Raw genomic sequence first — 27,698 nt, 5'->3', positions numbered from 1 at the left:
TAGTCTTTATGTTTAGAAATATGATTCATTAATGTTTTACTTATTATAAGCAGTTGAGCCAAGAGGTGTAAACATGAAACTTCTACTTGAAAGAAAGGGAAATGAAAGTTTTATATAGCAATATAAAAAATATAAAATAATAAAATATAAAAATATATAAAAAATAAAATATAAAATGTTACTCTAAAGTACAGAAAGCTACCTGAGTTTTCTTTGAAATTAGAGTGCCACCTGACACTGTTTTGGATCATGTGATAAAGTTAGAGCCTGCTGAGCCTTCCCCTGCCTGCTTTAAAAAAAAAAACAAACTTTTTTTCAGCTTTATTGAGGTGTGATTGATGAATAAAAATTTCATATATTTAGGGTGCACAATGTGATGCTACGATATATGTCTACATTGTGAAATGATTATTATAATCAGGGAAATTAGCATATTCACTACCTAACATAATTACCTTTCTGTGGTGAGAAAATGTGATATCTACTCTCCTAACAAATTTTAAGTATACAACACATTATTAACTATAGTCACCATGCTGTATATTAGCTATCTAGTACTTATTCATCTTATAGCTGAAGATTTACACCCATTAAACAATATCTCAACTTTTCTGCTCAACCCCTGGTAACCACCATTCTACTCATTTTATTCTTTGTTGCTATGAGTTCTTTTTTCTTTTAGATTCCACACATAAAAATATTATGCACTATTTGGCTTACTTCACTTAGGATAATGTCCATAATATCCCCAAAGTTCATCCTTATGGTTGCAAATGGCAAGACTTTCTTTTTCTAAAGGCTGAATAATATTTCACTATATATATATGTATATATATACACACACACACACATATATCTCACATATATATATGAGATCTCATATATATACCATCTCATATATATACTACATTTTCTTTTTTTATTTCGTTTTATTATTATTAGACTTTAAGTTTTAGGGTACATGTGCACAATGTGCAGGTTTATTACATATGTATACATGTGCCATGTTGCTGTGTTGCACCCATTAACTCGCATTTAGCATTAGGTATATCTCCTAATGCTATCCCTCCCCCCTCCCTCCACCCCACAACAGTCCCCAGTGTGTGATGGTCCCTTTCCTGTGTCCATGTGTTCTCACTGGTCAATTCCTACCTATGAGTGAGAACATGCGATGTTTGATTTTTTGTCTTTGTGGTACTTTGCTGAGAATAATCGTTTCCAGCTTCATCCATGTCCCAACAAAGGACATGAACTCATCATTTTTTATGGCTGCATAGTATTCCATAGTGTATCTGTGCCACTTTTTCTTAATCCAGTCTATCATTATTGGACATTTGGGTTGGTTCCAAGTCTTTGCTATTGGGAATAGTGCCGCAGTAAACATATGTGTGCATGTGTCTTTATAGCAACATGACTTAAAATCCTTTGGGTATATACCCCATAATGGGATGGCTGGGTGAAATGGTATTTCTAGTTCTAGATCCCTGAGGAATTGCCATACTGACTTCCACAATGGTTGAACTAGTTTACAGTCCCACCAACAGTGTAAAAGTGTTCCTATTACTCCACATCCTCTCCAGCACCTGTTGTTTCCTGACTTTTGAATGATCGCCATTGTAACTGGTGTGAGATGGTATCTCATTGTGGTTTTGATTTGTATTTCTCTGATGGCCAGTGACGGTGAGCATTTTTTCATGTGTTTTTTGGCTGCATAAATGTCTTCTTTTGAGAAGTGTCTGTTCATATCCTTCGCCCACATGTTGATGGGGTTGTTTGTTTTTTTCTTGTAAATTTATTGGAGTTCATTGTAGATTCTGGATATTAGCCCTTTGTCAGATGAGTAGATTGCAAAAATTTTCTCCCATTCTGTAGGTTGCCTGTTCACTCTGATGGTAGTTTCTTTTGCTGTGCAGAAGCTCTTTAGTTTAATTAGATCCCATTTATCAACTTTGGCTTTTGTTGCCATTGCTTTTGGTGTTTTAGACATGAAGTCCTTGCACATGCCCATGTCCTGAATGGTATTGCCTAGGTTTTCTTCTAGGGTTTTTATGATTTTAGGTCTAACATTTAAGTCTTTAATGCATCTTGAATTAATTTTTGTATAAGGTGTAAGGAAGGGATCCAGTTTCAGCTTTCTACATATGGCTAGCCAGTTTTCCCAGCACCATTTATTAAATAAGGAATCCTTTTCCCATTGCTTGCTTTTCTCAGGTTTGTCAAAGATCAGATAGTTGTAGATATGTGGCATTCTTTCTGAGGCCTCTGTTCTGTTCCATTGATCTATATCTCTGTTTTGCTACCAGTACCATGCTGTTTTGGTTACTGTAGCCTTGTAGTATAGTTTGAAGTCAGGTAGCGTGATGCCTCCAGCTTTGTTCTCTTGGCTTAGGATTGACTTGGCAATGCGGGCTCCTTTTTGGTTCCATATGAACTTTAAAGTAGTTTTTTCCAATTCTGTGAAGAAAGTCATTGGTAGCTTGATGGGGATGGCATTGAATCTATAAATTACCTTGGGCAGTATGGCCATTTTCACGATATTGATTCTTCCTACCTGTGAGCATGGAATGTTCTTCCATTTCTTTGTATCCTCTTTTATTTCATTGAGCAGTGGTTTGTAGTTCTCCTTGAAGAGGTCCTTCGCATCCCTTGTAAGTTGGATTCCTAGGTATTTTATTCTCTTTGAAGCAATTGTGAATGGGAGTTCACTCATGATTTGGCTCTCTGTTTGTCTGTTATTGCTATATAAGAATGCTTGTGATTTTTGCACATTGATTTTGTATCCTGAGACTTTGCTGAAGTTGCTTATCAGCTTAAGGAGATTTTGGGCTGAGACGATGGGGTTTTCTAGATATACACTCATGTCATCTGCAATCAAGGACAATTTGACTTCCTCTTTTCCTAATTGAATGCCCTTTATTTCCTTCTCCTACCTGATTGCCCTGGCCAGAACTTCCAACACTATGTTGATTAGGAGTGGTGAGAGAGGACATCCCTGTCTTGTGCCAGTTTTCAAAGGGAATTCTTCCGGTTTTTGTCCATTCAGTATGATATTGGCCATGGGTTTGTCATAGATAGCTCTTATTATTTTGAGATATCTCCCATCAATACCTAATTTATTGAGAGTTTTTAGCATGAAGGGTTGTTGAATTTTGTCAAAGGCCTTTTCTGCATCTATTGAGATAATCATGTGGTTTTTGTCTTTGGTTCTGTTTATATGCTGGATTACATTTATTGATTTGCGTATGTTGAACCAGCCTTGCATCCCAGGGATGAAGCCCACTTGATCATGGTGGATAAGCTTTTTGATGTGCTGCTAGATGGGGTTTGCCAGTATTTTACTGAGGATTTTTGCATCAATGTTCATCAAGGATATTGGCCTAAAATTCTCTTTTTTGGTTGTGTCTCTGCCAGGCTTTGGTATCAGGATGATGCTGGCCTCATAAAATGAGTTAGGGAGGATTCCCTCTTTTTCTATTGATTAGAATAGTTTCAGAAGGAATGGTACCAGCTCCTCCTTGTGCCTCTGGTAGAATTCGGCTGTGAATCCATCTGGTCCTGGACTTTTTTGGTTGGTAAGCTATTAATTATTGCCTCAATTTCAGAGCCTGTTATTGGTCTATTCAGAGATTCAACTTCTCCCTGGTTTAGTCTTGGGAGGGTGTATGTGTCAAGAAATTTATCCATTTCTTCTAGATTTTCTAGTTTATTTGCATAGAGGTGTTTATAGTATTCTCTGATGGTAGTTTGTATTTCTGTGGGATCAGTGGTGATATCCCCTTTATCATTTTTTATTGCACCTGTTTGATTCTTCTCTCTTTTCTTCTTTATTAGTCTTGCCAGTGGTCTATCAATTTTGTCAATCTTTTCAAAAAACCAGTTCCTGGATTCATTGATTTTTTGAAGGGTTTTTTTGTGTCTCTATTTCCTTTAGTTGTGCTCTGATCTTAGTTATTTCTTGCCTTCTGCTAGCTTTTGAATGTGTTTGCTCTTGCTTTTCTAGTTCTTTTAATTGTGATGTTAGGGTGTCAATTTTAGATCTTTCCTGCTTTCTCTTGCGGGCATTTAGTGCTATAAATTTCCCTCTACATACTGCTTTGAATGTGTCCCAGAGATTTTGGTATGTTGTGTCTTTGTTCTCATTGGTTTCAAAGAACATCTTTATTTCTGCCTTCATTTTGTTATGTACCCAGTACTTATTCAGGAGCAGGTTGTTCAGTTTCCATGTAGTTGAGCAGTTTTGAGTGTGCTTCTTAATCCTGAGTTCTAGTTTGATTGCACTGTGGTCTGAGAGACAGTTTGTTATAATTTCTGTTCTTTTACATTTGCTGAGGAGTGCTTTACTTCCAACTATGTGGTCAATTTTGGAATAGTTGTGGTGTGGTACTGAAAAGAATGTATATTTTGTTGATTTGGGGTGGAGAGTTCTGTAGATGTCTATTAGGTCCACTCGGGGCAGAGCTGAGTTCAATTCCTGGATACCCTTGTTAACTTTCTGTCTCGTTAATCTGACCACATTTTCTTGATCTGTTGTCAATGGAAACTTGTTTCCATATATCGGCTATGATGAATAATGTTGCATGCCATGGGAGTGCAGATATCTCTTCAAAATAATGATTATTTCTTTTCGACATATGTATATTTATTTCTGGATTCTCTATTCTGTTCCGTTGGTCTATGTGTCTGTATTTTTGCCAGTACTATATTGTTTTGATTATTATAGCTTGGTAATATAATTTGAAATCAGGAAATGTGATGCCTCCAGCTTTTTCTTGATCAAGATTGCTTTAGCTGTGCAGGGTCTTTTGTGGTTCCATACAAACTACAAGATTTTTTTTCCATTTATATGAAAGGGTCATTGGAATTTTGATAGGGATTGCAATGAATTTGTAGATCACATTACACAGTATGGACATTTTAATAATATTAATTTTTCCAAATCATGAATATAGAATATCTTTCCATCAATTTGTGTCTTCTAAAATTTTCTTTACTGATATTATATAATTTTTAGTATACAGATTTTTAACTTCTTTGGGTAAATGTATTCCTAAGTATTTTATTTCTTATTGACACTATTGTATATGAGATTATTTCTTGAATTCTTTTTTGGAATACAATATTCATTATTAGTGTAGAGCAATGCAACTGGTTTTTGTATGTGGATTTTGTATCCTGTAACTTTATTGAATTTATTTATTTGTTCTAAGATTTTTGGTGGACACTTTCAGGTTTTCTATACACAATATCATGTCATCTGCAAACGGTGACAATATAACTTCTTCATTTTCAATTTGAATGACTCATTTCTTTTTTTTGCTCATTCGTTCTTGCTAGGACGTCTAGCACTATGCTGAACAGAAGTGATAAGATGGACATTCTTGCCTTGTTATTTATCTTAGATGAAAAGATTCAACTTTTCACCAGAGTGTGATGTTATCTGTGGGCTTGTCATATCTGATCATTATTGTGTTGGGGTCCATTCCTTCCACACCTTATTTGTTGTGAGTTTTTTTTTTATCATGAAAGAATGCTGAATTTGGCAAAATGTTGATACCGTATCTATTGTAATTATCATACAGATTTTGTCCTTCATTCTACTAATGTCTTATATCACATTCATTGATTTGCATATGTTGAAACATCCTTGCATGCCTGAGATTAATCCCATTCTATAATGGTTCATAAATCTTTGTTATTGTGCTGTTAAATTTAGTTTGTATCATTTTCTTGAGGATTTTTGTATCTATGTTCATCAGGGTTATTGGCCTGTAGTTTTCTTTTTGTATAGTGTTTGTGTCTTCCTTTGGTATCAGGGTAATAACAGCCTAGTAAAATGAGTTTGGAAGTATTCCCTCTTGTTCAATTTTTGTAAGAGTTTAAATAGGATTGATTTTAGCTCTTTACATGTTCAGTAGAATTCAACCATGAGGCCATAATGTCTGGAAATTTTCTTTTTGGGAGATTTTTAATTACTAATTCAATCTTCTTACCCATTATGGGTCTGTTAAGATTTTCTATTTCTTAATGATTCAGTCTTGGTAGGTTGTATGTTTCTAGGAAGCTACCCATATCTTCTAGGTTATCCAATTTGTTGGTATATGATTGTTCATATTACTCTCTTATAATCCTTTGCACTTTTTGTGTGTCAGTTGTAATATCTCCTCTTTTATTTCTAATTTGATTATTTGAGTCTTGTCACTTTTTTTGTAACATGTCTAACTAAATTTTTGTATTTTTGGGATTTTTTTTTGTCTTTTTAATAAACTAGCTCTTAGTTTTATTGAACTTTTCTATGGTTTCTTAAGTCTCCATTTTTTGCTCTGATCTTTATTATTTTCTTCCTTCCACTAACATTGGGCTTAATCTGTTCTTCTTTTTCTAGTTCCTTGAAGTGTAATGTTAAGCTGTTTATTTGAGATCTTCTTTTTAAATGTAGGTGTTTACTCCTATAAACTTTCCTCTTAAAACTTCTTTGATTGCATTCTATAAGTTTGGATATGTTGTGTTTTCATTTTTAGTTACCTCAACATATTTTTAAATTTTTAAAATTTCTTGTTTGACCCATTGGTTTTTCAGGGACATGTTGTTTAATTTGGACATGTTTGTGAATTCTCAGTTTTTTTCCTGTTATTGATTTCCAGTTTCATACCATTATGGTAAGAGAAGATACTCAATATGATTTCAATCTTTTAAAATTTGTTAATACTGAATATGATTTCACTCTTTATATGGTTGTTAAGATGTTTTTTGTGACCTTATATTATAATCTATCCAGGAAAACATTCTGTGTGTACTTTAAAAGAATGTGTAATCTGCTGCTGCTGCTGCTGATAGGTAGAATGTTATGTATATGTCACTCAAGTCCATTTGGTCTAAATTATAGTTAAAGTTCAATGTCTCCTTATTGGTTTTCTGTCTGGATGATCTGTCCATTGATGAGTTTTGAAGTCCCCTACTATTATTTTATTATAGTCTATCTCTCCCTTCATATCTATTACTATTTTCTTTATATATTCAGTTGCTTTGATGTTGGGCCCATTTACAATTGTTATATCCTCTTGATGAATTGAACATTTTTCATTGTATAGTGACCTTATTTGTCTTGTTTTATGGTTTTTACCTTGAAGTTTATTTTACCTGATATAACTATAGCTATTCCTGCTGTTTTTTGGCTTCTTTTATTTGCCTGGGATATCTTTTTTTATCCCTTTGCTTTTAGTCTCTATGTGTTCTTAAAGATGAAGTGAGTGTCTTGTAGGCAGCACATAGTTGGGTTTTGTTTTGTTTTGTTACTGATTTGACTGCTCTGTCTTTTGATTGGAGGTTTTAGTTCATTTACATGTAACATAATTACTGATTGGTAAGGGTTTACTATTGCCAATTTGTAAATTGTTTTCAGGTTGTTTTATAGAACCTTATTCCTCTCTTACTCTCTTGCTGTCTTCTTTTGTGATTTGAAATTTTTCTGTAGTGGTATGCTTTGATTCCCTTCTCTTTATTTTTTGTGTATATATTCTAAGTTTTTTCCTTTGTGGTTACTCACTTTCTTACATACAAAAGCCCTGCACTTTTACTTCACATTCTCCTGACATTTTATGTTTTTGATATCATAGTTTACATCTTTATATACTGTGTATTTGTTAATAAGTTATTGCAGCTGTAGTCATTTTTAATACTTTTAACTTTTAACGTTTATACTGGATTATAAGTGATCACAGTTACAGTAGTACAGTATTCTGAATTTGACTATATATTTATTTTTTAGCAACAAGTTTTATACTTTCGTATGTATTCATATTACTAAATAGCAGCTTTTTATTTCAGCTTTAATAATTCCCTTTAGCATTTCTTGTGATGTAAGTCTAGCAGTGATAAACTCCTTCAGCTTTTGTTTATCTGGGAAAGTCTTTATGTCTAACTCATTTATGAACTTTGCCAGGTAAAATATTTTTGTTCAGCAGGTTTCTTTTTTTTTTTCTTTTAGCACCTTGAATATGTCATCTCACCCTTTCTTGGCCTAAAAGTTTCAGCAACAAAATCTGCTGAAAACCTTAATAGAATTCCAATGTGTGTAATAAGCTTGTTTTCTCTTGCTGCCTTCAAAATTCTCTTTATCTTTGATTTTTAACAGTTTGATTATAATATGTTTTGGTGAACTCTTTTGGGTTGAATCTGATTGGTAACCTTTGAAGTTCATGTACCTGAATGTTCATATCTTCTTTCCACATAAATGGAAAGTTTTCAGCCATTGATTCTTTAAATAAGCTTTCTGTTACTTTCCCTTTCTCTTCTCCTGAAAATTCTATAGTATGAAGATTAGTTCTCTTGATACTGTCTCATAGATCCTGTAGGACTTCATTCCTTTTCATTCCTTTTCCTTTCTTCTCCTCTGACTAGATGATTTCAAATGATCTATCTTCAAATTTCTATATTTTTTTGTGTGTTATCTAGTCTGCTGTTAAAACTCTCTATTGTATTTTGTAGTGCAGTCATTATATTCTTCAGCTCCAAAATTTTCTTTTGGTTCCATTTTATGAATTTGATCTCTTTGTTGAACCTCTTTTTTGTTGTTGTATTATTGCTGATTTTGTTAAATTGAGGGTCTGTGTTCTTTCATAGCTCAATTAGCTTCTAAATAATAATTAGCTTCTAAATAATTCTAAATAATTTTTGAATTTTTTTTGTCAGGTAGTTTATGGGTCTGCAATGTGTTGGGGTTGGTTACTGGAAGTTTTCTGTGTCCTTTGATTATGTCATGTTTTCTCAATTCTTTGTCATTCTTGTAGCTTTGTATAGGGGTCTACACATTTAAACAGGCAGTCATCTCTTACAGACTTTATGGATTGGCTTCAATAAGGAAAAACCTTCAACTGTGGGCCGTGGGACATACTGGAATATGCTCTGGCACTGGATCTAGTGACACAGGGCACCAAGTGCAGGAGGTACAGTGATTCCAGGTCTAGGGAGGTGCAGTGTCTCATCAGCTCAGGTAGCTAGGGTTTGCAATTGCATGGTTTATGGTTGCCAGAACTGCAGAAGGTTTGTAGTGGCTGCAAGGGCTGTTGAGGGTCCTCAACAGTGCCTATGGCTATAGTGACAAGAGATCAGAGAAGGCAGGTAGCAGTGAGGGCCAGTGCTGGTGGTGTGCACATTCTTGACTGTGGGAGCTAGCTTCTGGCATGTGCATGGTGGTGGAGCATGGCGACATGGATCTGGAAACTACATGCATGTGCACAGCTGCAGGGACAAAACTGGCAGCATGCATGCACATAGCGGTAGGGACCAGCTGTAGGTATAAACACGGTGGTGTGGGTCAGTGACAAGAGTCAGATACAGCTGCTTGTGCATAGCATCCGCAGGGGTCATGACTGCCAGCATTCATGAGCTGAGCTGCAGGGGTCAGCTGTGGGAGCATGCAGAGAGTGCTCTTGCCCTCTCTCTCTCTCTTCTTGCCTTGAACAAGGGCATAATGGCCAGCTTATTGCCATATTGAAAACATCATAAAAATCTCAGAGAATTTATTTCTTACAGAAATAAACTAAAGAAAGAGCATCAGCAACCATTTATGTTTTGACTTCTTGTTTTGTGAGGGAAAGAAAATGGCATTGTAGTCATCTGAAAGGATTCATAATTGATAAGTGTGTGTAATGATCAGAACAGATGGTCCTATCCATAGAATAGAGTGAATAAATAGATGCAGGTACAAATGGGAACTTTTATGATAAGGTTGTTTCAAATCAGTGGTAATAAATTAAAACAAGTTCATAGCCAGTTGAAGGAAGGAAAATAATAAGATTTACCTTGCTTTTTTTTTTTTTTTTTTTGAGACAGAGTCTCACTCTTGTTGCCCAGGCTGGAGTGCAGTGGTGCAATCTCAGCTCACTGCAAACTCCGCCTCCCGGGTTCGAGCAATTCTCCTGCCTCAGCCTCCTGAGTAGCTGGGATTACAGGCATGCACAACCACGCCTGGCTAATTTTTGTACTTTTAGTAGAGACGGCATTTTGCCATGTTGGCCAGGCTGGTCTCGAACTCCTGACCTCAGGTGATCCACCCACCTTGGTGTCTCAATGTGCTTACTAAGCAAAAATGAGGAAATGTTTATTTCTTCTTCAATGCTCCTCTAACATGTAGAAAGAAATCTTTGCCTTAATGTTCACTTTTTAAATAGTTATAACTGCAGGCCAAGTGTTGAAGAAGTAAATTGGGAATATTATATTGGCTTATTGTGCTTTTAAAATTATAGTCCCCTTTATTAACCTTTATTAACCACAAATTGAATTTGTATTACCCACAAAGATGAATCAGCATTTCCCTGAAGTGAAACCAACAATGAAATAATTTTTGTTGTATTTATAGTTTTGAAACAAAAAAATGCATCTTTGTGTTTTCCTTTTCTAGTTTTCCTAACAGTATTATTCAATCCTTATAAAATGACTTGCGTGGCTTCACTTTTTTTCAGTTAAGCTATAATGAGACATATATGTTTATTGAATTGGTGCTGAAAGTTACTGGAAAAACCATGTGGGTCTGATGCCTTTGGGAATAAGATACTGATTACCATTTCAATTTGTATTAATACTTGTTTTATGGTTGTGAAGACTAATCATGGCATTTACACTTTCCTAGAAAATTGTCCATTGCATGGGCTTTTAACCTACTGGCATACAGTTGTTCATATCAACTCATAGTTTCTAAAATACTTCATTATATGTTTGTGCTCCATTATTTTTTCCTGATAGTGTTTGTTTATATTATTTCTCACTCACTTTCTCTCTCTCACTCTCACTCTCTTTCACCATCAAAACATTTGTCTGTTATATTGGTCTTTAAAAATAGTGTTTAGTCTTAACGATCCACTCTACTTTTTATTTGCCACTTAATTACTTTTGTCTTTTATTTTTATTTCCTTCTTTCTATTTGGTTTAGATTTTGTATTGTTCCTTTTTTTCACCTTTTGGATTTGAATATTAGTTAATTAATCATAAATTTGTCCCTTAATTACAGCTTAAGGGTGCATACTATTGGTTCTAATATACAGCAGTCTGTTTTAAATATTTTATAACATTTCCTTAGATTTACTCTTTAATGTTTTTTGAAGAAATGAGTCTTATAATTTCTCAAGGGTGTTTTGACTATTATATTTGTGTTCTAATTTTATGTATTTTGTGGTGAATATTCTCTCCGCGAAGCCCATCTAAACATGAGAAAAATATCAGAGAAACCCAAATAGTAGGATATACGATTTTCTGACCAGTATACATGAGAACTGACAAGGTCATTAAAAACAATGAAAATCTGAGAAACCATCAAAGTTCAGAGGAGACTAAGAACACATGAAAACTCAATGCAATGTGGTATCTTGGATGGAATACTGGAACATAAAAAGGACATGGGAAAAACTAGTTAACATTTGAATTAATTGTGGAGTTTATTTAGTAATAATACACTGATGTTGCTTCATTACTTTTGACAAATTTATCATTGTAACATAAAATGTTAACAACAAAAGAAACTGGGTGAACATTATATGGGAACTCTCTACGGTAGATTTGCAACACTGCTATAAATCTAAGACTATTCTAAAAATTGCTTACAGTTTAAGATAGCTAAACAAAGCAGAACAAAAACGCTCCTGGGGCTTTTTCCCCCACTCAGCATACAATATGCCCATGTCCCTATCATGTCTCTCTGTCCCTGTTATCTTGACCTTTTTGCACAATACTTTCTCCTTTGCTCATTTTACTCTACCCCACCCTCATGGACCTTTTTCTTGTTCCTCCAGCATGCCAACTATGATGACTCTGCAGGACATGTTCACATGCTGTCTCCAGAATCCATGCATCTTACCCCCTCAAACGCTTTATACTTTTATGCAAATGTCCATTTTGAAGTGATGTATGTCTGACCACTTTATTTTAAAGTACAACTTACCTAAGTCTTCTCCTTATCCTTGTATCCCATTTCTTTTATTTCTCCTTCATAACATTTATGACTTCCATCTAACCGCCCCCCCACCACAAACACACACAATTTTCTTTATTGTCTGTCTGCACTAATTAAACATAAATTTCATTAGGGTAGCAATCTTGTTATGTTTTATTCACTGATGTATCATTAAGTCCTATAAAACATCCGACACCTAGTAAGAACTCAGAGAGTATTGATAGATTAAAAAGAATTAGGTAGGACACTTCAGCAGTAGCCCAAGAGAAGTGCCGGTGAATTAGACTTGGTTTATGGCAGTGAAGTTGGAGTGAAGTGGTCAGCTTTAGTATGTATTTGGGATGTTGAGCAAATAGGACTTATGGATAAATTAGATGTAGATGTTTTGGGAAGGAGAAGAGTGAAGAATTGCTCTTAGGTGTGTGTTTAAGGTGGGACCATTTAACAACATGGGAAAGATTTTAGAGGAGCATATGGGTTGGAGAACTCAGAGTAATGTTTGAGATGTTGGATTTGAGATGCCTTTCAGATATCCAAAAGGAGATATTCAGTATGAGTTTACCATTTGAGGAGAATGGAGCCAGAAATACTGACTTGGGAGTCATCAACAGATGGTCTTTAAAGCCACGGTACTAAATAAGATCATGTAGGAATAGAAAATAAAACAGTAGCGGATCAAGTACACCCCATAAATATAATCATGTGACCAGAGGAGACATAGACTGAAAAAAAAAGCAGGAGGTAAGATAGCAAGAGTGGAGTAAAAAACAAGACAGAAGTAGCATCATAGGGGCTTTGAAAATATTTTTAAAGAAGAAATGTCAACAATATCAAATGCAGCTAAGTAGTCATGAAGATGAGGACCAAAACTTATCCCTTGGCTTGGGCAAGATGCAGCCCACTGGTGTCTATAATATAGTTTTTTTTATTTTTCACTGAAGCATTGAATAAGAAACCCTAATTGGCATGGATCAGGAAGAAAATGGGAGGTCTGGAAGTACAGACAGTGACTATAGCCAGGGAAGGAGGGCTAGGAAATACAGCACATCTGGGATCTCTCTATTTTTGTGTTTAAGAGGCTAGCAGAGGCGTCCAAGAGAGAGGATACGGTCATGGGTTCTCAGTTTCGGTTTCTGGTTGGGCCAGTACAGCCTCTTTCTCATCCCTCTTTTCCACTTACCACAATAGACAGAAACTAAAAACTATGGCTTCCAGCTGCTACAAGCCCAAAATAAAATGAAACAGAACAACTATTACAACAAAATTAGACAAGTCAGACAAGCTTGAGTTAGAGTATGGCGTATCCCTCATCGTGCAATTGTCAAGTAGATTCGATGGTGGAAAGCTAAGAGATTATATTCTGTATAGCAAGAGAAAAAACGGAGAAACAGAAAACAGAGGATTCATTTTAAAAATTGTGAGGGATTACAAACTAAATTATAGAGACCAAGCTATTAATTTGTACAATAGGATGAAATGGGTTAAATAGCCTTATTATTATAAAAGTTTCTGTTTGGATTTGAAAACTGCTCTACTCAATTTTTCTGTGTATAAAAGCATTACCATATACAAAATAATAAAGAACTGTTAAAACCAAAGCAATGAATAAAGATTAATTATACAAATGTAAATGAACAGAAAGCTTAAATCTCAACAATGTTCTCCTAATAATTTTACCTCCGGGTTGGAGTTTGAGACAAAGGATAACCAAAGAAAAAGTACTAATTTTGTTGGACACTCCCCGCTGCAAATGACCCACCAGTGGCTACATGAGCTGGGGATGCCGAGGCATGGAAGGGAGAAAAGCATACCCAGCTTTAGCTCTTGACAATGCTAGTCACCATCCTACTTGGTTTGGAGCCCTAGAGAATCCCAAACCGTGGACGCACAGGATACTTCCTGCTCTGACTACAATGATAGCTATTAGGTTGGTGCCAAAGTAATTTCAGCCTTTGCAAAGATCTAACAGTTCTAGGTACATAATGGAAAATAGTCAGAGTTAGGAAGTGTCTGAGAGGAAAAAATTTTAGGAATTGTGGATGTATTGGATATACAGTCAGCACTCCATATCCACAAGTAGATTCAACCAATCACAGATCAAAAATATAATATTCCAGTAATGCAGACCTCTTGAATACAGAGGGCTGACTTTTCAAATCTGCAGGTCATATAGGACCAATGGCAGAACTTGATCATCCATTGGTTGTGGTATGCACGGGAGATGCTAGAACCAATCCTCCACAGACACAGAGAGATGACTCTATATTGGTACTGTCAAACTCAGTAAAACCTCTTTTTTTCCATGTCCATGGAACATTTGTGAAATTATAAAATTACAAAATTTCCATAAAGACTCCACAAATTCCCAAAGGTGCAAATTTTATAAACATACTTATAAATATAAACATTAACAAGAACAACAACAGCACAACTCTAATCCCTTAGAAATTGAAAAATAAAATTTCTGAATGAATGCAAGGGTCAAAAAAGAAATTAAAAATTCAATTATAATCTTTTAGAAATAATAATGGTTGGAAAACAATAAATCCCAATCTATGCCATGTGACAAATACTGTACTCAGAATAACATTTATAAACTTAAATATTTTTATTAAAAAACAATAAAGAAGAAAGTTAAATGACATGAAAAACTAACTCAAGAAGGTAGGTGGGGTAGGTAAATAGCCAGCAAAAGCAAAAGGAAGGCACTAATAAAGATATATGCTAAATGTAGTGAATTAAAGAACAATAAAATTCAAAAATAACTTCATGTGCAAGTTCTTTGAGATTTCTGGGAAAATAGAAAAATGACTGGCATCAACCTAAAGGGCACATGGGAGTGGTATGGCAGTGGGAATCAGGGCACCCCACTGAGAAACTTGATAAGGTGAGTTATATCTCTGCAAAGCTCAGCATGGCCCAAAGACAGTCCTGGGTGTGACACCCCTTCATGAGCCGCAATCCGAGGAAATAATGTGCCTAACCTCTTTGAGGCTTAGGTACAACTCCAAAGAGTAAGAAAAATGGCTGAGTCCTGAATAGAGAGACTTTTGGATAAGAATGGACCCAGTTTACATTACCAAATTGTATCAAGATATTTTGGGATTGAACTAATTTCTTTTTTCTTCAAATTTTCATTTTAAGTTCAGGGGTGCATGTGCAGGATGTGGAGTTTTGTTACATAGGTCAATGTGTGCCATGGTAGTTTGCTGCGCAGATCATCCCATCATCCATGTATTAAGCCCAGAATTCATTAGCTATTCTTTTTATATATATATATACATATACTATAAGTTTTAGGGTACATGTGCACAACGTGCAGGTTTGTTACATATGTATACATGTGCCATCTTGGCTTGCTGCACCCATTAACTCGTCATTTAACATTAGTTATATCTCCTAATGCTATCCCTCCCCCCTGCCCCCACCCCACAACAGGGCCTGGTGTGTGATGCTCCCTTCCAGTGTCCCTGTGTTCTCATTGTCCAATTCCCTCCTACGAGTGAGAACATACGGTGTTTGCTTTTTTTGTGCTTGCGAGAATGATGGTTTCCAGCTTCATCCATGTCCCTACAAAGGACATGAACTCATCATTTGTTATGGTTGCATAGTATTCCATGGTGTATACGTGACACATTTTCTTAATCCAGTCTATCATTGTTGGACATTTGGGTTGGTTCCAAGTCTTTGCTATTGGGAATAGTGCCGCAGTAAACATATGTGTGCATGTGTCTTTATAGCAACATGACTTAAAATCCTTTGGGTATATACCCCATAATGGGATGGCTGGGTGAAATGGTATTTCTAGTTCTAGATCCCTGAGGAATTGCCATACTGACTTCCACAATGGTTGAACTAGTTTACAGTCCCACCAACAGTGTAAAAGTGTTCCTATTTCTCCACATCCTCTCCAGCACCTGTTGTTTCCTGACTTTTAATGATCACCATTGTAACTGGTGTGAGATGGTATCTCATTGTGGTTTTGATTTGCATTTATCTGATGGCCAGTGATGAGGAGCATTTTTTCATGTGTCTTTTGGCTGCATAAATGTCTTCTTTTGAGAAGTGTCCGTTCATATCCTTTGCCCACTTGTTGATGGGTTTGCTTTTTTCTTGTAAATTTGTTTGAGTTCATTGTAGATTCTGGATATTAGCCCTTTGTCAGATGAGTAGATTGCAAAAATTTTCCCCCATTCTGTAGGTTGCCTGTTCACTCTGATGGTAGTTTCTTTTGCTGTGCAGAAGCTCTTTAGTTTAATTAGATCCCATTTATCAATTTTGGCTTTTGTTGCCATTGCTTTTGGTGTTTTAGACATGAAGTCCTTGCGCATGTCCATGTCCTGAATGGTATTGCCTAGGTTTTCTTCTAGGGTTTTTATGATTTAAGGTCTAACATTTAAGTCTTTAATCCATCTTGAATTAATTTTTTTATAAGGTGTAAAGAAGGGATCCGGTTTCAGCTTTCTACATATGGCTAGCCAGTTTTCTCAGCACCACTTATTAAATAGAGAATCCTTTCCCCATTGCTTGTTTTTCTCAGGTTTGTCAAAGATCAGATAGTTGTAGATATGTGGCATTATTTCTGAGGGCTCTGTTCTGTTCCATTGGTCTATATCTCTGTTTTGGTACCAGTACCATGCTGTTTTGGTTACTGTAGCCTTGTAGTATAGTTTGAAGTCAGGTAGCGTGATGCCTCCAGCTTTGTTCTCTTGGCTTAGGATTGACTTGGCAATGCAGGCTCTTTTTTGGTTCCATATGAACTTTAAAGTAGTTTTTTCCAATTCTGTGAAGAAAGTCATTGGTAGCTTGATGGGGATGGCATTGAATCTATAAATTACCTTGGGCAGTATGGCCATTTTCACGATATTGATTCTTCCTACCCGTGAGCATGGAATGTTCTTCCATTTGTTTTTATCCTCTTTTATTTCGTTGAGCAGTGGTTTGTAGTTCTCCTTGAAGAGGTCCTTCGCATCCCTTGTAAGTTGGATTCCTAGGTATTTTATTCTCTTTGAAGCAATTGTGAATGGGAGTTCACTCATGATTTGGCTCTCTGTTTGTCTGTTATTGCTATATAAGAATGCTTGTGATTTTTGCACATTGATTTTGTATCCTGAGACTTTGCTGAAGTTGCTTATCAGCTTAAGGAGATTTTGGGCTGAGACGATGGGGTTTTCTAGATATACAATCATGTCATCTGCAAACGGGGACAATGTGACTTCCTCTTTTCCTAATTGAATACCTTTTATTTCCTTCTCCTGCCTGATTGCCCAGGCCAGAACTTCCAACACTATGTTGAATAGGAGTGGTGGGAGAGGGCATCCCTGTCTTGTGCCAGTTTTCAAAGGGAATGCTTCCAGTTTTTGTCCATTCAATATGATATTGACCATTGGTTTGTCATAGATAACTCTTATTATTTTGAGATACGTCCCATCAATACCTAATTTATTGAGAGTTTTTAGCATGAAGGGTTGTTGAATTTTGTCAAAGGCTTTTTCTGCATCTATTGAGATAATCATGTGGTTTTTGTCATTGGTTCTGTTTATATGATGGATTATGTATATTGATTTGCGTATGTTGAACCAGCCTTGCATCCCAGGGATGAAGCACGTTTGATCATGGTGGATAAGCTGTTTGATGTGCTGCTAGATTTGGTTTGCCAGTATTTAATTGAGGATCTTTGCATCGATATTCATCAGGGATATTGGTCTAAAATTCTCTTTTTTGGTTGTGTCTCTGCCAGGCTTTTGTATCAGGATGATGCTGGCCTCATAAAATGAGTTAGGGAGGATTCCCTCTTTTTCTATTGATTGGAATAGTTTCAGAAGGAATGGTACCAGCTCCTCCTTGTACCTCTAGTAGAATTCGGCTGTGTAACCATCTGGTCCTGGACTTTTTTTGGTTGGTAAGCTATTAATTATTGCCTCAATTTCAGAGCCTCTTATTGGTCTAGTCAGCAATTCAACTTCTTCCTGGTTTGGTCTTGGGAGGGTGTATGTGTCAAGGAATTTATCCATTTCTTCTAGATTTTCTAGTTTATTTGTGTAGAGGTGTTTATAGTATTCTCTGATAGTAGTTTGTATTTCTGTGGGATTGGTGGTGATAGCCCCTTCATCATTTTTTATTGCACCTATTTGATTCTTCTCTCTTTTCTTCTTTATTAGTCTTGCCAGTGGTCTATCAATTTTGTTGGTCTTTTCAAAAAACCAGCTCCTGGATTCATTGATTTTTTGAAGGGTTTTTTGTGTCTCTATCTTCTTCAGTTCTGCTCTGGTCTTAGTTATTTCTTGCCTTCTGCTAGCTTTTGAATGTGTTTGCTCTTGCTTTTCTAGTTCTTTTAATTGTGATGTTAGGGTGTCAATTTTAGATCTTTCCTGCTTTCTCTTGCAGGCATTTAGTGCTATAAATTTCCCTCTACACACTGCTTTGAATGTGACCCAGAGATTCTGGTATGTTGTGTCTTTGTTCTCATTGGTTTCAAAGAACATCTTTATTTCTGCCTTCATTTCCTTATGTACCCAGTAGTCATTCAGGAGCAGGTTGTTCAGTTTCCATGTAGTTCAGCGGTTTTGAGTGAGTTTCTCAGTCCTGAGTTCTAGTTTGATTGCATTGTAGTCTGAGAGACAGTTTGTTATAATTTCTGGTCTTTTACATTTGTTGAGGAGAGCTTTACTTCCAACTATGTGGTCAATTTTGGAATAGTTGTGGTGTGGTACTGAAAAGAAGTTATATTCTGTTGATTTGGGGTGGAGAGTTCTGTAGGTATCTATTAGGTCCACTTGGTGCAGAGCTGAGTTCAATTCCTGGATATCCTTGTTAACTTTCTGTCTCGTTGATCTGTCTAATGTTGACAGTGGGATGTTAAAGTCTCCCATTATTATTGTGTGGGAGTCTAGGCCTCTTTCTAGGTCTCTAAGGACTTGCTTTATGAATCTGGGTGCTCCTGTATTGTGTGCATATATATTTAGGATAGTTAGTTCTTCTTGTTGAATTGATCCCTTTACCATTATGTAATGGCCTTCTTTGTCTCTTTTGATCTTTGTTGATTTAAAGTCTGTTTTATCAGAGACTGGGATTGCAATCCCTGCCTTTTTTTGTTTTCCATTTGCTTGGTAGATCTTCCTCCGTCCCTTTATTTTGAGCCTATGTGTGTCTCTGCACGTGAGATGGGTTTCCTGAATACAGCACACTGATGGGTCTTGACTCTTTATCCAATTTGCCAGTCTGCATCTTTTAATTGGAGAACTTAGCCCATTTACATTTAAAGTTAATATTGTTATGTGTGAATTTGATCCTGTCATTATGATGTTAGCTGGTTGTTTTGCTCGTTAGTTGATGCAGTTTCTTCCTAGCCTTGACGGTCTTCACAATTTGGCATGTTTTTGCAGTGGCTGGTACCGGTTGTTCCTTTCCATGTTTAGTGCTTCCTTCAGGAGCTCTTTTAGGGCAGTCCTGGTGGTAACAAACTCTCTCAGCATTTGCTTGTCTGTAAAGTATTTTATTTGTCCTTCACTTATGAAGCTTAGTTTGGCTGGATATGAAATTCTGGGTTGAAAATTCTTTTCTTTAAGAATGTTGAATATTGGCCCCCACTCTCTTCTGGCTTGTAGCGTTTCTGCTGAGAGATCCGCTGTTAGTCTGATGGGCTTCCTTTTGTGGGTAACCCGACCTTTCTCTCTGGCTGCCCTTAACATTTTTTCCTTCATTTCAACTTTGGTGAATCTGATAATTATGTGTCTTGGAGTTGCTCTTCTTGAGGAGTATCTTTGTGGCATTCTCTGTATTTCCTGAATCTGAAAGTTGGCCTGCCTTGCTAGATTGGGGAAGTTCTCCTGAATAATATCCTGCAGTGTGTTTTCCAACTTGGTTCCATTCTCCCTGTCACTTTCAGGTACACCAATCAGACATAGATTTGTCTTTTCACATAGTCCCATATTTCTTGGAGGCTTTGTTCATTTCTTTTTATTCATTTTTCTCTAAACTTCTCTTCTCACTTCATTTCATTCATTTGATCTTCCATCACTGATACCCTTTCTTCCAGTTGATTGAATCAGCTACTGAGGCTTCTGCATTCATCACATAGTTCTCGTGCCATGGTTTTCAGCTCCATCATGTCCTTTAAGGACTTCTCTGCATTGGTTATTCTAGTTAGCCATTCATCTAATCTTTTTTCAAGGTTTTTAACTTCTTTGCCATGGGTTCGAACTTCCTCCTTTAGCTAGGAGTAGTTTGATCGTCTTAAGCCTTCTTCTCTTAACTCATCAAAGTCATTCTTAGTCCAGCTTTGTTCCATTGCTGGTGAGGAACTGCATTCCTTTGGAGGAGGAGAAGTGCTCTGATTTTTAGAATTTTCAGTTTTCTGCTCTGTTTCTCCCCCATCTTTGTGGTTTTATCTACCTTTGGTCTTTGATGATGGTGACTTACAGATGGGGTTTTGGTGTGGATGTCCTTTCTGTTAGTTTTCCTTCTAACATCAGGACCCTCAGCTGCAGGTCTGTTGGAGTTTGCTGGAGGTCCACTCCCGACCCTGTTTGCCTGGGTATCAGCAGCGGAGGCTGCAGAACAGCAGGTATTGGTGAACAGCAAATGTTGCTGCCTGATTGTTCCTCTGGAAGTTTTGTCTCAGAGGATTACCCAGCCGTGTGAGGTGTCTGTCTGCCCCTACTGGGGGGTGGCTCCCAGTTAGGCTACTTGGGAGTCAGGGACCCACTTGAGGAGGCAGTCTGTCCATTCTCAGATCTCAAGCTGCGTGCTGGGAGAACCACTATTCTCTTCAAAGCTGTCAGACAGGGACATTTAAGTCTGCAGAGGTTTCTGCTGCCTTTTGTTTGGCTATGCCCTGCCCCCAGAGGTGGAGTCTACAGAGGCAGACAGGCTTCCTTGAGCTGTGGTGGGCTCCACCCGGTTCAAGCTTCCTGGCTGCTTTGTTTACCAACTCAAGCCTCAGCAATGGCAGATGCCCCTCCCCAGCCTCGCCGCTGCCTTGCAGTTTGATCTCAGACTGCTGGGCTAGCAATGAGCGAGGCTCTGTGGGCATAGGACCCTGCGGGCCAGGCACGGGATACAATCTTCTGGTTTGCTGTTTACTAAGACCATTGGAAAAGTGCAGTATTAGGGTGGGAGTGACCTGATTTTCCAGGTGCCATCTGTCCCCCCTTTCCTTGGCTAGGAAAGGGAATTCCCTGACCCCTTGCACTTCCTGGGTGAGTTGATGCCTCACCCTGCTTCAGCTCACACTCAGTGCACCACACCCACTGTCCTGCACCCACTGTCCAACAATCCCCAGTAAGATGAACCTGGTACCTCAGTTGGAAACGTAGAAATCATTCGTCTTCTGCATCGCTCATGCTGGGAGCTGTAGACTGGAGCTGTTCCTATTCGGCCATCTTGGCTCCAGGACTTTTCTCAAGTTTTGATCATTAGCTAATCTTTGTGATACTCTCCTTCCCTCCAGCCCCCAACCAAGAGGTCCCAGTGGGTACTGTTTCCCACTATGTGTTCATGTGTTCTCAGCATTCAGCTCCCACTTATAAATGAGAGCATGTAGCATTTTGCTTTCTGTTCCTGTGTTAGTTTGCTAAGGATAATGGCTTCCAACTCCATCCATGTCCCTTTATGGCTGCACAGTATTCCATGGTGTATACTTACCACATTTTCTTTATCCAGTCTATCATTGATGGGCATTTAGGTTGATTCCACGTCTTTGCTATTGTGAATAGTGCTGCAATTAACATATGTGTCATGTATCTTTATAATAGAAAGATTTATTTTTTTTCAGGTAAATACCAAGAAATGGGATTTCTGGATCGCATGGTATTTCTGCCTCTAGGTCTTTGAGGAATTGCCACACTGTCTTCCACAATGGTTGAACTAATTTACATTCCCACCAATAGTAAATTTTTTTTTATCCACAACCTTATCAGCATCTGTTGTGTTTTGGCTTTTTAATAATTGCCATTCTGACTGATGTGAGATGGTATCTCATTGTGATTTTGGTTTACATTTCTTTAATGATTAGTGATGTTGAGCATTTTTCTTATGTTTGTTGGCCACATGTATTTCTCTTTTTGAGAAGGGTCTGTTCACGTCCTTTGCCCACTTTTTAATAGGGTTTTTTTTTTCTTGTAAATTTGTTTAAGTTCCTAGTAAACTCTGGATATTAGACCTTCATCAGATGGATAGATTGTAGAAATTTCCCCATTCTGCAGGTTGTCTGTTCACTGTGATGATAGTTTCTTTTGCTGTGCAGAAGCTCTTTAGTTTAATCAGACCGCATTTGTCAATTTTTGCTTTTGTTGCAATTGCTTTTGGCATTTTTATCATGAAATCCTTTCCTGTGCCTGCGTCCTGAATGGTATTGCCTAGATTTTCTTTTAGGGTTTTTTTTTTTTTATAGTTCGGGGTTTTACATTTAAGTCTTTAATCCATCTTGGGTTAACTTTTGTACATGGTGTAAGGAAGGAGTCCAGTTTCAATTGTCTTCATGTGGCCAGCCAGTTCTCCCAACAACATTTATTAAATAGGAAATCCTTTCCCCATTGCTTGTTTTTGTCAGGTTTATTGAAGATCAGATGGTTGTAAGCAAGTGGTCTTGTTTCTAGAGTTCTCTAGTCTGTTACATTGGTTTATGTGTCTGTTCTTGTACCAGTACTATGTTGTTTTGGTTATCATAGCCTTGTAGTATAGTTTGAAGTTGGGTAGTGTGATACCTCCAGCTTTGTTCTTTTTGCTTAGGATTGTCTTGGCTATTTCGGCTCTGTTTTCAGAGTCTGAATTCCATACAAAATTTAAAATAGTTTTTTTCTAATTCTGTGAATAATGTCACTGGTAGTTTAATGGGAATAGCATTGAATCTATAAATTACTTTGGGCAGTATGGCCATTTTCATGATATTGATTCTTCTTATTTATGTACATGGAATATTTTACCTTTTCCTTGTGTCCTCTCTGATTTCTTTGAGCAGGGGTCTGTAGTTCTCCTTGAAGAAGGCCTTCACTTCCCCTGTTAGCTGTATTTCCAAGTATTTTATTCTTTCTGTAGCAATTGTGAATGGGAGTTCATTCATGATTTGGCTCCTTGCTTGCCTCTTCTTAGTATATAGAAATATTAGTGGGTTTTGCAAGTTGATTTTGTATCCTCAGACTGCTGAAGTTGCTTATCAGCTTAAGAAGCTTTGGGGCTGAGAGAATGGGGTGTTCCAGACATAGAAACATGTCATCTTCAAACAAAGATGGTTTGACTTCCTCACTTCCTATTCAAATACCCTTTATTTCTTTCTCTTGCCCGATTGTCCTGACCAGAATTTCCAGTAATACGTAGAATAGGAGTGGTGAGAGAGGGTATCCTTGTCTTGTACTAGTTTTCAAGGGGAATGTTTCCACTTTTGCCTATTAAGTATGATGTTGGCTGTGGGTTTGCCAAACATCGTACCTGAAATCATTACAGTCTCTCAGACCACAGCACAATCAAATTAGAACTCAAGATTAATGTATAAAACAATGATTATAAATATATGCTAATGTGCACATACTGTATAAAGATGTAACTTGTGACAATAATAACATAAAGGGGGAGGACAGAGTTATATATTATTTATATAGTGTATGTATATTTTGCATACTATTAAAGCTAAGTTGCCATTAAAAAAAAAAAAAAGAAATTCACTCAAAACCACACAACTACATGGAAATTGAATAATCTGCTCCTGAATTACTCTTAGGTAAATAATAAAATTAAGGCAGAAATCTAGAAGTTCTTTGAAACTAATGAGAACAAAGAGACAACATACCAGAATCTCTGGGATGCAGCTGAAGCAATGTCAAGAGATAAATTTATAGCACTAAATGCCCACCTCAAGAAGCTAGAAAGATCTCAAGTTAACAACCTAACATCTCAACTAAAAGAACTACAGAACCGAGAGAAAACAAACCCCAAAGCCAACAGAAGACAAGAAAAAAACCAAGATCAGAGCTAAACTGAAAGAGATCGAGACATAAAAAACCCTTAAAAAATCCACAAATCCAGGAGATTTTTTTGAAAAAATTAATAAAATAGATAGACTGCTAGCTAGACTAATAAGGAAGAAAAGAGAGAAGAATCAAATAAACATAATCAAAAATGATAAAAGGGATATCATTACTGACCCCACAGAAATACAAACAACCATCAGACAATACTATAAACACCTCTATGTAAATATACAAGAAAATCTAGAAGAAATGGGTAAATTCCTGGACATGTGTCCCAGGATTGAACTACACCCTCCAAAGACTGAACCAGGAAGAAATTGAATCCCTGAATGGACCAATAATAAGTTCTGAAATTGAGGCAGTGATATGGTTTGGCTCTGTGTCCCCACCCAAATCTCATCTCAAATTGTAATCCCCATAATATCCACATGCTGAGAGCGGGACCTGGTGGGAGGTGATTGGATCATTGGGGAGGTTTCCCTTATCCTGTTCTCATGATAGTGAGTGAGTTCTCATGAGATCTGATGGGCATATAAGTGTTTGACAGTTCCTCCTAAACATTCACTCTTTCTCCTGCCACCTTGTGAAGAAGGTGCCTGGTTTCCCTTCTGCCATGACGTAAGTGTGAGTGGAACTGTGAGTCAGTTAAACCTCTTTCCTTTACAAATTACTCAGTCTTAGGTATTTTTTATAGCAGTGTGAGAACGGATTAACACAGGCGGTAATAAGTAGCCTACCAAACAAAAAAGCCCAGGACCAGACAATTCACAGCAGAATTTTACTAACAGTGTTACAAAGAAGAGTCAGTACTATTTCTACTGAAACTACTCCAAAAAATTGAAAAGGATAGACTCCTCCCTAACTCATTCTATGAGGCCAGCATCATCCAGATACCAAACCTGGCAGAGATACAACACAAATAAGAAAACTTCAGGCCAATATCTTTCATGAATATCGACGCAAAAATCCTTAATAAAATACTGGCAATCTGAATCCAGCAGCAAATCAAAAAGCTTATCCACCACGGTCAAGTTGGTTTCATCCCTGGGATGCAAAGCTGCTTCAACATATGCAAATCAATATGTGGGATTTATCACATAAACAGAACTAAAGACAAAAACCACATGATTATCTCAATAGACGCAGAAAAGGCCTTCGATAAAATTCGACATCCCTTCATGTTAAAAACTTTCAATAAACTAGGTATTAAAGGGACTAATTTTTAAACTTGGAAAGAAATAGATCAACTCTCTAATTGGGCAATATAGGGACTACAGAAGTAAATTAAGTTCAGATATATAAAATAAAGTTGGCTTTCACACCTGGGTTAAAAGGTGTATGAGCATCATACAAACTACAGATATGAGACAAAATGTTCCACTTCTGTAGTAATAAAAGAAATACAATGTACAATTTATGAAGGTGACAACAGTTTGGTCAATGTCTGTCTTCCCCCACTCAGTATGAGCTCCGTGAGAACAGGGGCCAAACCTGTTTTTGGTCAACAGTACATGTGGTGCACGGAAGGCAGTGGTGCTTTATAAGAATGAGTTGAAAGAAGAATAGGTAGGAAAGAGGAAGAGGAGGAGGGAGAGGGAGAGGGGTAGGAAAGAGGAAGAGGAGGAGGGAGAGAAGGAAGAAGATTTAGAAGGAGGGTGGGGGAGTGAGAGGCAGGGGAAAGAGCAGGCAAGGGGGTTGGGTTTTTCTGTGGAATACAATACGGAAAACGTAGGCTGTGCTTTCTAAGGTCTTTGCCCTATAAATATTTATGTTGGAATGCTCACATGTGTTTAACACCCAAATGAATTTGGAGTGGGTATACAGAACTAGATTTCAGAGTATTGGAATTCTTACTTAAGCATCTTGAGTAGTGGTAGGAGTTAAAGCTTTAAATCTTGACAACTGCAAATTACCCCAGATGACATTTACAGTGGTGGGAGGTGGCAAGCCATATCTGATACTCCTGTCCTGCATCTTCTTATCACCTTTCATAAATCTGCTTCTCCCCTTTTAAGCTTATTCATATTCATTTCTGAAAAAACCTCTTTAAATCATAACCACATGTCATCACTTTATGTGCCTTCCTCATCCCTTCCCTCTGTCCTGTGTTCCTTGCTCCTCTTATCATTCTGCCTCTGTCCTTTCTTTCCCTGAACAAATATGTATAACAAATCAATTCCATGGCCTTTCCCATTTTGTTCCTCTTCATCTGAAATTCTTTACTTTGTCCCTGTCCTTTCTAAATGTGGAGACCAGAAGAAAGGCACTACTCTAGATGTAGCCTTACAATGCAACAGTCATATTTCTGAACCCAAATATCAGGTTTTTATTAATCCACGTTAAAAGTACACTTGGTTTGGAGCAGCCCATAACGCTTTTGGCTCAGGGTGTGCTCACAACCCACTGAGCCTTCTTGGGTGCTTGGTCAGGCCAAATCATGTCCAGGCTGGACAGGTAGCATCAATAGCTGTCACGATCCTGTTCAAATGACCTGGTTATTCCTGTTATTGTACACCTTGCTGTTTTCAGGCTGTCTAAAATAAATAAAACCCTCTGCAATCTTGCAGTTTGTTTGCAAAACAACAGAATGATATGAGAATTAATTTTTGTGACCTGATAAAACCAGGACTTACGCAGCTTGAATACTTTACCAGTTTCATTCCATTGTGGATTCTTTTCATTTCATAATGAATTTACATAACTTCTGGGCTTTTTAAAGGTGAAGCAGAAGTTGGGCTTCACCTTCATTTCGACAAGACCGGCCCTGATATCATTTCTTTCGTATTTCTGCATTCCTCATGAAAGAGTGTAGAAAAGACAATGGAGTACACTATTTTTAAAACATGTGAAAACCGGCGACTTTTACAAAGCATTCCCTCCTGTTGACATCTGAATGTCAAAGTCATCCTACCCATTATCCTTTCCATATAGGCAGGAAAAAAGGTCTTTCTTCTTTTCACTGAGGTAAAGCTCTTGATTCTCCAGCTCAGCCACATGCCCTCCAACCTCTCCTGCATCTCCATTTTTTTCTTTTTTTTGAGACGAGGTCTTGCTATGTTGCCCAGGCTGGCCTCAAACTCCTTGGCTCAAAGGATCTTCCTGTCTTGGCTTCCCAAGTAGTTGGAATTACAGGTACATGCCACGTCACCCAGCTTGCAATTTATTTCTCTCAGTGAACATCTTCCCCTTAATCTACAAACAGAATAGCCCATGCTAACCTGGCACCAGCCCAGGCTGCCTTCACTTCACCATCCCTTGCTTACTGGTTTTTGAGTTGTGTTTGCCACCACCCTGTGTGTCCTCATCAAAGCCATCTTATCTATTTCCCAGTGTTCATTATCCTGAAATCTTCACAGCATTTCTTAAAATCCAACCATTAGCCCCACTCGCCTACCACTAGAATCTCCCTTGAAACCTCTCCTCTCCCACAACATAAACCCATTGTAATGGCCCATATTTCAATGCCGTCAAAGTTACTTCAGTTTGAGAGTTTAGGATTATTCATGCAGCCTAACCCAGCAAAAATTGTGATTTTTGTCCTCCATCTATATTAGGTTTAACCATATAAAACTACTCTTTTATAGATCAAAAATGTTCCATAGTTTTGCAATGTTACCATTGGAGGAAACTGGGTAAATGGTGCATAAATTCTTTATGTATTATTTCTCACAACTGCATGTCAACCTATAATTTTTCAATAAATATTTTAATTTAAAATGGTCAAATAAAAATTTGACATGAGTCAACCTAATAGCATTCAAAAATGTTCAGAAACAAATGAGTTTTTT

This window comes from Pan troglodytes, chromosome 21 (assembly GCF_028858775.2).
Source record: "Pan troglodytes isolate AG18354 chromosome 21, NHGRI_mPanTro3-v2.0_pri, whole genome shotgun sequence".
Classification (NCBI taxonomy): Eukaryota; Metazoa; Chordata; class Mammalia; order Primates; family Hominidae; genus Pan; species Pan troglodytes.
This window is presented reverse-complemented; position numbering follows the sequence as displayed.